At 36.2% G+C, this 9772-nt stretch overlaps 1 pseudogene across 1 annotated transcript; it reads right to left on the reverse strand.

The window, feature by feature from the left end:
- Positions 1-7096: 7096 nt before the first annotated feature.
- On the reverse strand, positions 7097-8770 carry LOC123627563 (annotated as a pseudogene). Its single transcript, XR_006731350.1, has one exon. The product of XR_006731350.1 is annotated as an elongation factor 1-alpha 1-like (transcript).
- Between the last annotated feature and the right edge of the window lie 1002 nt (positions 8771-9772).

Genomic DNA, 9772 nt, shown 5'->3' on the forward strand with positions numbered 1-9772 from the left:
GAATATTATCCTTTTTATGTGTGAATAATATTCCATTGTATATTCCATGGAATATCTATAGAGGACAGTTTACTTATCCATTCTTCTGGTTGATTCCGTATCTTGGCTATTGTGAATAGTGCTACAATAAACATGGTAGTGCAAATAACTCTTTGATATAGTAATTTATTTTCTTTTGGATATGTATACAGCAGTGAGATTAATGGGTTATATAGTAGTTCTATTCTATTTTTAGTTTTTTGAGAACGCTTCATGCTGTTTTCCATACTGGCTGTACCAATTCACATTCCCATCAACATCTGTTATTGCCTGTCTTTTTGATAGAAGCCATTTTAACTAGCGTGAGAGATCTCATTTTGGTTTTGATTTGCATTACCCTGATGGTTAGTGAATATTTGTTTTAATTCTGTACGCTGACTCTTCACTATATTGATTGTTTTCTCTGCTGTGCAGAAGCTTTTTAACTTGGTGTAATCCCATTTGTTAATTTTGCTTTAATTGCCTGTGCTTTTTATGTATTATTCAAGCAATTTTTGTGAAGACCAATATTCTGAAGTATTTCTCCAATGTTTTCTTCTAGTAGTTTTAAAGTTTCAGGTCTTACATTTAGGTCTTTAGTCTATTTTGATTTGATTTCTATATATAGTGAGAGATAGGGATCCAGTTTTATTCTTCTCCGTTTGGATATCCAGTTTTCTCAGCACCATTTATTGAAGGGATCATCTTTTCCCCAATATATGATCTCAGCACCTTTGTCTAAAATAAGTTGGCTGTAAATATGTGGATTTATTTCTGAGTTCTCTTCTGTTTCATTGGTACATGTGTCAGTTTTCATACTAATACCATGTTGTTTTGGTTACTATGGCCTTATAATATATTTTGAAGTCAGGTAGTGTGGTGCCTCCAGCCTTGTTCTTTTTGCTCAAGGTTGTTTTGGCTATTTGTGTCCTCTAGGTCCCACACAAATTTTAGGATTTTTTTTTTCTATTTCTATAAAAAAAAATGACATTGGTATTTTGATATGGATTTCAGTAGATCTGTAGATTGCTTTGGGTATTATGTTTATTTTTAACAATATTAATTCTTTCAGTTCATGAGCATAGGATGTTCTTCCATTTGTTTGTGTCTTCTTCAATTTCTTTCATCATATTTTGTAGTTTTCCTTGTATATAGCTTTCATTTCTTTGATTAAGTTTATTCCTAGGTATTTTATTTTCTTATTTTCTATAAAATAGTCACCCATTTTATGAGTGCAATATTTATTTATTAATAATTTTACAAAACCGTTGTGCACATTAGAAATATTTCATACCATTTATTTTGATTTTTCATACTACCATGCTTTTGCCACAGTCTAGTTTTTAATTTTTAAGTTGCTGCTTTAACAATATTTTCTTTATAAATTAAGTGTCATTTTGTCTTCCATATTTTCTTGTAATATCTCTAAGGTTTTATTTTTTACATTTATGCAATGAATAGATTTCAAATTCACTTTGAGAATAAATTAGCCATGGCTATCCTAGCTATCCAAGTACATGTTTTACACAAATGTCAATTCAATTTTCACAACATGATTTTTCAATTAACTCATCTATTCCTACTGAATAAAATTCCATCTTTATCATATATAACATATTCATATATTTATGGATGAATATTTTCTAAATTTTGGATTTTCTTCTGCTGAATCTAAATTTTTTCTTATTTTTCAGAGTCATAATAACAATTTTGTACATATATTCCTTGAAAAATATTTCATACAGTTTCCCTCAAAACATCTCATCGATATTCTAATTTCGATGTTATAGACTTCATAGAATAATTTTAGAAGGTAACATCTTTATAATACTGAGACTTTCTACCTAAGAATAAGTTATGATTATTTTTCAAGGTCTTTTTTTATAACCCTCAGAAGAGTTTTAAAATTTCCTTCACATAAACCCTGAATATTACTTCTTCCTAGGTTTTTTAAAATATTTTTTCTTGATATTATAAATGGGATGTTTTCTTCATTAAATTTCTTTTTATAATTGGTGTATAAACAAACTAATGATTTTTATACAAATTTTGCAAATGAGGATTTTTCTGAACTCTTGTTTTATTTCTAATAATTTTTCAGACAATTCTTGTGAGTTCTAATGACCTGTTTCATCTATGTTGCTTAAAATAACAGTCATATCTACAGAAAAACAATGATTTAATGTCTCCCAGTCTCATATTTATAGTCCTTTTTCTACATAACTGCACTAGCTAAGGCTTTGAGAGCTAAGATATTAATAATTGGTCTCTTTGACATTCTTCTGACTCTAACCTATTTCTTACTTGAGCACATGGTCAAGATTCATCAGGATTTGTCCCACCCATCTACTTTTTTCTCTGCATTGCTCATGAGATGGAAATGTTACTAGGAGCATTGCCAAACCATACTAAGCTTTGGGTATTCTTGTAATCTTCTTTCTCTTTTTTCCTCCAGTTTACGTATTTCAAAGATTGCTGGGTGAAGCTGTGCCAGTCCATGTGTTTATTGTGGCCAGTGCAGCAATAGGACATCTACATTTGTAGCCTTCCAGGCTACGTAGATGGAGGTTGTGACACAACTTCTCTCTCATCCTACCACACAAATGCTACCCTGCTATTGACTCTGTGCCTACCAGATGCCAGACTCTTCATTGTGGAATTTACACTCAGTAGCACATTTAACTCTCACACCAAGCCTAAGAGATAACCGTTATCAGCCCCATTCTACTGATGAGGCCTAGAAAACAACTTGTTTTAAGTTATATGATTCATTGGTGGCAGAGACAGTACTTGCAATCATGTCTCTCCATTTTCAAAGCCCATACTCCTTTTGCTACATCTCTGAATCTCAGGAAGGCTACGATAAAAGTTGTACAAAATTCTGGGTGGATATGGAAGAAGGAGCAAGCAGTTCTGCTCAGGGAAGGTCAAGAAGTGATCCATCTGCTCTTAAGGGTTGGCACTGAAAGGGCCACTCTTCCTTAAGAGTGGGCACGTGCTCAACAAGGTTCTTTAGGGAGGAAAAATCTTGTTTTTACCTGAGGAAACGTAATTCAAGTTTTAAACTCATTTCTTCTTTCAAGCAGTTTCTATTGTAAACTCAATTCTGTGGTGGGATTTATTGAAGCACAGAACAGAAAAGACATTTGCTCAGAAGTAACTCAGGAATATGATGTGGATTAGACCTGAAAAAAATAATAAATCATAAAGCTACTGAGTCCTGGAAACATTGAGCCTTACCTGAAAGTAGACCAAGATTTCAACAGAATAAGCTAATGTTAAATCAACATGAATATCAATGTATGTCAAGAATTATATCTGAACTACTTCCTGTTTCAAAAGTTTCACTTCATCTCTAATTTTTCCCTTAAGTCTTTATAACAGTATTCAAGGAAATATTAGCATCTCCTTTCACTCCCTTTTATAGATGAATAAATAAAAGAATAATTGAATTTTCAGGGGTTATTCAGGGGATAACTAAAGGCCTATAATTAGAATCTATAATTCCTAATCAAAGGGTCCTTTAGGCCGGGCGTGGTGGCTCACGCCTGTAATCCTAGCCCTCTGGGAGGCTGAGGCGGGTGGATCGCTCGAGGTCAGGAGTTTGAGACTAGCCTGAGCGAGACCCCGTCTCTACTAAAAAAATAGAAATAAATTATCTGGCCAACTAAAAATATATATGGAAAAAATTAGCCGGGCATGGTGGCGCATGCCTGTAGTCCCAGCTACTCGGGAGGCTGAGGCAGTAGGATTGCTTGAGCCCAGGAGTTTGAGGTTGCTGTGAGTAAGGCTGACGCCACGGCACTCACTCTAGCCCGGGCAACAGAGTGAGACTCTGTCTCAAAAAAAAAACAAAGGGTCCTTTAATTCCTTAGTTGATGGTTTCACTTTATCATGCCTTACTCAAAGGATACTGTGAACCAGAGATTCATCATGGACATTTTTCTTATTCCCTCTCTGTCACCCAGCCCTCCCGAGCTTCTGCCCAAATAAATTTGGCTACTTTTATAAGAGGTCAAGTCAAAAGCCCTAGGGCAAATCTAGGCAGGTGGAGAACCTCACCATAATGCTCACAAAAAATGACATACTCAACTGTTAATTTTCTGTAAAGAAAATGTAGTGGTTATTTATTAATTACTTCCTCAGTACTGGCATTATAGTCTTGTCCAGGATACTTGAAGGAAACATTGGCACATGTCCTTCTCTCACAGAATGTATAATCTAATGTGGAGACAAAAGTTAGCCAGAGAATGTAGTTACAAAGCTGTCAACACAAAATAAGAGTATAAACATTCCATAAATACCAGAGTGTAATTCAGGACTAATATAGAAGACACAAAAGTGCCTGCACCCTAGTAACTACAAAGCATATCTGCAAGGTTGAAACTTGCCTCTACAATATCAAATGTTTTTCATTTTTTTCTAGGAAGAGTCTAACCCTTAACCACCAGTTTATTTATATCTTATATTTCCACACATGGGATTGATTTTTTTGGATAATGAGAAAAAAGTCTATATTTTCAGCTGACCTACTGCAAAGAAGAGAGGATGTATGTCAAATGGTTTAGCTACTCTCATCGTGGGTCAGCTGTGGGAATACTAAGGCATGCCAGTAGACACAGGTAAGGCTGTGCATTTTATTTGCCACAAAGGATATTAAAACACCAATGTGGAAAACGTTGCACATTCCCAATTGGAAGGGAAGCTTTCAAGGATACACAAAGTTCTCTCTGAGATGCCCAGCTGCCAATAATTCCATTTTGGTAGAATAAAATTCAGACCATAAGAAGAAGATTTATAATCTTCTGGAAACTCTAGCTAAGCACTTTTCTACTCATTAGATTCTAGTGACTGCATAAAGCCAACCCCAGACAACTTATTTCTGTGCAAGTCAAAGGTCAGTTTGCCAGGATACTCTTTGCTTTCCTATCTATTATTAGGACTAAGCCCCAAATCTGTCAAGGATATGAATTCCCACAGGTACCACACAAATTTCTTGATGTTTTCTTACCATTTTTATTCATTCCCATCCTCCCATTCCCCCAAGTATTTTTATTTTATTTTACTAAATATGATCTTTCCTGGAGCCTCAAATCCTATTATAAAAATGTGTTGTAAGAATAAAAATATACATGGGAAATTAGATCAGGATATTAGTCTCAGAACAAATGCTGTATCTTTTTCTTCCCTTGAGAAGACATAAAAAATTATATTAGAGGAAACAAAATTACAATATTAGCAGTAGACAAGAAGGACTCTCCTTAGTGAATCAAACTTACTGAAGAATCCATGAAAGTAAAATGCAGAAAGAATCAACTTCACAGAGAAGACCACAGATCAAAGAACATTAAAGGAAGGACAATTGCAAAAAGAAAGAACATTTCTAGGGTTTCTCCACATCAAAGGTAAAAGACACAAAAAGCAGGAGGATGTACAGGAAACTATCATGGTGATTATTGGTGGGACTAAATTCATACCAGGTGATCTTTTATACTTTGATGACAGAAATTTGGGGGCAATAATGTGAACACTTGTGTGAAAGAGGCCAAGAAGTGTCAAGAAGGGTGGTGACATCCAGGAAGAACAGGGAACATTCTTTCTCCAAACACCAACCACTGTTGAATCACATAGGTAAGTCTGTCCCATAGCATCCCCATGATTAGTGGAAGCAGGCTATAGTATGCACAGAAAAGTGCAATCCCAGGAAGAAATTTGAAACAGAATGAGAAGCATTTGAAAAAAAAATCAAAATTAAAAAGACATTTGAAGAATATCAAGAGCATGACATAAGGGATCAAAAATTTAAATAAATAACATTTATATAATTAAGTATTTTAATATATATTTTATTTTTAAATAATGTTTTTAATAAGCTAATAAAACAAAGAAATTAGATTTACTATAGAAAATATTTATAGGAAATACCTTATTAAATAAGACATAAAACCCGAGAGCCATAGGAGAAAATATTTTTAAGTTTAATTATATAAAAAAAACTTTTTGACCATAGGCACCACAAACAGTATTAAAATAAAGCTGTCAGGGGAGAGAAAATAATCACAGTCTATATAACAAAGAATTCATATGAAGACTATCTGAAGAAATTCTATCAACCAATAAGAAACAAAAAACTTCAATTATTGGCAAAGTGCCTCAGAAACTTGAAAAGAGAGACACAGCTCACAAGTTACCAGGAAAATAACAACAAAAACAATGAGATAATATTTTTCAACCCATAAATTGGCAATAATTTGAAAAACTACGGAAAAATCCCACTGCTCTCACAGTAACATCAACAAAGGGTCAGAATAAGCAGCTGTAAGCTTTCATCCCTCCACAGAGGCATTGGGAATCAAGCACAAACTGTCAGAACCAACTTTGCTGGAACTCTAGAAAATAATCAAAGGTTTACAGCAATCAAGAAAATGCTAAATCAAGTAAAAGGCAATTGTTAAATGATAGGAAACCTTTGTGGCATTTTTACTTGCCCTTGTTCCACTCCCTCTCCAGCTCAGCAGCAGTCTTGAAGACTGCAGCCTACACTCCTACTGGGGGCCCCTAGTCCCTTGTTCCAGAGAGAGCAGAGAGTAACTTAACTTACAAATTATTCCATATGTCTGTTTTAAGTCATCTGGGAGATAACTAAAGGACTGAAAAAAGGTGTTCATCTCTATTTTGCCTAACATAGAACTCACTCATAAAGGAAAAGTGTTGAACATTGCTTGAAAACACTGTAAGGCTAATGAACAGCCAGCAGTGGCCTGGGGCAAAAGGTATGCTTGAAACTTACAGTAGATTCTCTAAAGCACAGAAAGAAAAGCCAGCAAGAGTTTATTTGAAAAGTTAGAGCACCCAAATATACTAAGGAATTTAGAAAGCCACAGACATGTCCAGAGCAAAACCTCATGAACAGAAAAGACCTGAAAAGACCCTAAGATTTCACCTTTATTGATATCTAGGCTCAGTGCAAGCCTGGATAAGTGTTGAAGGAGTGTTCTAGACTGAACCAACCTGCGAAGAGTGGGAGAGGTGTTTTCATTTGTTTGTTTGTCTCATCATTTTCTTTCTTTTTTTTTTCTCATTAAACTTTGTTTTAATGGGTCTCAAAATTCTGTGACAGATTTTTGGTCAAGTTGTTTCCATTAAAAAGTACTGATTTTAAGAACTAATAACTTAAAACTGCCACACAAAAAGAAACAAAAGTGGTCCACAAAACATTTTCCTTTCCTTCTGAAAGTTTTATGATGCATTGTTATTAACAACCAGTCTTTTACTATTAAAGTTAAATGGCCAATTGAAACAAACAGTTCTGAGATGGTTCTTCCACCACTGATTAAGGATGGGGTGGCAGGTAGTAGGGATAATATTCATTTAGCCTTCTGAGCTTTGTGGGCAGATTTGGTGACCTTGCCAGCTCCAGCAGCCTTCTTGTCCACTGCTTTCATAACACACACAGCAACTGTGTGTCTCATATCACGAACAGCAAAATGACCCAGAGGAGGATAGTCTGAGAAACTCTTGACACACATGGGCTTGCCAGGAACCATATTGACAATGGCAGCATCACCAGATTTCAAGAATTTAGGGCCATCCTCCAGCTTCTTTCCAGAGCAGCAATCTTTTCCTTCAGCTCAGCAAACTTGCAGGCAATATGAGCTATGTGACAATCCAGTACAGGAGCGTAGCCAGCACTAATTTGGCCTGGATGGTTCAGGATAATCACCTGAGTAGTTAAGCCAGCAGCTTCCACTGGTGCGTCATTTTTGCTGTCACCAGCAATGTTGCCATGACAAACATCTTTGACAGACACGTTCTTGACATTGAAGCCCATGTTGTCCCCTGGAAGAGCTTCACTCAAAGCTTCATGGTGCATTTCAACAGACTTTACTTCAGTTGTAACATTGACTGGAGCAAAGGTGACCACCGTGTTGGGTTTGAGAACACCAGTCTCCACTCAGCCCACAGGGACAGTACTAACACCGCCAATTTTGTAGACATCCTGGAGAGGCAGATGCAAGAGATTGTCACTTGGATGAGTTGGTGGCAGGATGCAATCCAGAGCTTCAAGCAGTGTGGTTCCACTGGCGTTGCCATCTTTATGGGTGCCTTTCCATCCCTTGAACCAAGGCATGTTAGCACTTGGCTCCAACATGTTGTCACCATTCCAACCAGAAATTGGCACAAAGGCTACTGTGTCAGGGTTGTAGCCAATTTTCTTAATGTAAGTTCTGACTTCTTTAACACTTTCTTCGTATCTCTTCTGGCTATAGGGCAGGTCAGTGGAATCCATTTTGTTAACACCAAGAGTTAGTTGTTTCACACCTAGTGTGTAAGCCAGAAGGGCATGCCCATGGGTCTGCCTATTCTCTGAGATACCAGCTTCAAATTCACCAACACCAGCAGCCACAATCAGGACAGCACAGTCAGCCTGAGATGTGCCTGTAATCATGTTTCTGATAACGTCTCTGTGTCCTGGGGCATCAATAATGATCACATAATATTTGCTGGTCTCAAATTTCCACAGGGAGATATCAATGATGATACCACGCTCATGCTCAGTTTTCAGTTTATCCAAGACCCAGGCACACTTGAAGGAGCCCTTTCCCATTTCAGTAGCCTCCTCCTCAAATTTTTCGATGGTTCTTTTGTCAATCCCACCACATTTGTAGATCTGATGGCCAGTAGTGGTGGACTTGCCTGAATCTACGTGTCTGATGACGACGATGTTGATGTGAGTCTTTCCTTTCCCCATTTTGGCTTTTATTGGTGGTTTTCATGGCACCTGTGTTCTGGCAGCAAACTCCTTGTGAAAAAGCTGTCTCATCATTTTCAAGGAAATCTCTGTCAAGACTCTTTCCAAACACAAGGTAAAGTAAAAGAGATATCAGGGACCCCCAACTGAAAAGGAGTACAGCCTTTGTAAAAGTAGTTTGGAAAAGTCAATAAACAAATGGATAATTATAGGTATCAACAATCCAAAAAGAACAAATCCTGGAAAAGAGGAAGCTAGTTTTCAGAGTTATCAAAGTACAATATTCAAACATCCAGTTTAAACAAGAAATCACAAGGTATACAAGAAAACAGGAAATATGAACCATTCAAAGGAACAAAATTAATTGACAGAAACTGCCCTTGAGGAAACCCAGACATAGGGCTTAATAGATAAAGACTTTAAAACAACTGCCAAGACATTCAAAGAGCTAAATGGAAATGGCTATGGACAAAAACCAAAGGAAATCAGAAAAAAAGTTGTATAAAAAAATGAGAATGGCAATAGGAGATAGAAATCGTTAAAAGTAACAAAAGAGAAATACTGAAGCTGAAAATTATCATAGCTAAAATGAGAGCGTTTAAACAAGTAGATTTGAGCAGTCAGAAGACAGAATCATGATCTTGAAGACAGAACAATTGAGATGATTTAGTATGAGGAGCAAAAAGAAAAAATAATGAAGAAAGTGAATAAAGCCTAAGTGACCTGTGGGACACTGTCAAGTGGACTAACAGATGCATAATGGAAAATTCAGAAGGAGGAGAGAGAGGGAGAAAAGTGCAGAAAGAATAGATGAGGGAATGGCCACAGAATTCTCAAATTTGAAGGGAGACATGTATCCAAATCTAAGAAGCTCAGGAACTCCAAGTATGATAAGCCTAAAGAAATTTATTTATACTGAGACAGATTCTAATCAAAGTATTGAAGGCAAAGACAAAGAGAAATTGTAGAAAGTAGCAACAAAGAAGTGGTATAATCACATAC

Source organism: Lemur catta, chromosome 1 (genome assembly GCF_020740605.2).
Source record: "Lemur catta isolate mLemCat1 chromosome 1, mLemCat1.pri, whole genome shotgun sequence".
Lineage (NCBI taxonomy): Eukaryota > Metazoa > Chordata > Mammalia > Primates > Lemuridae > Lemur > Lemur catta.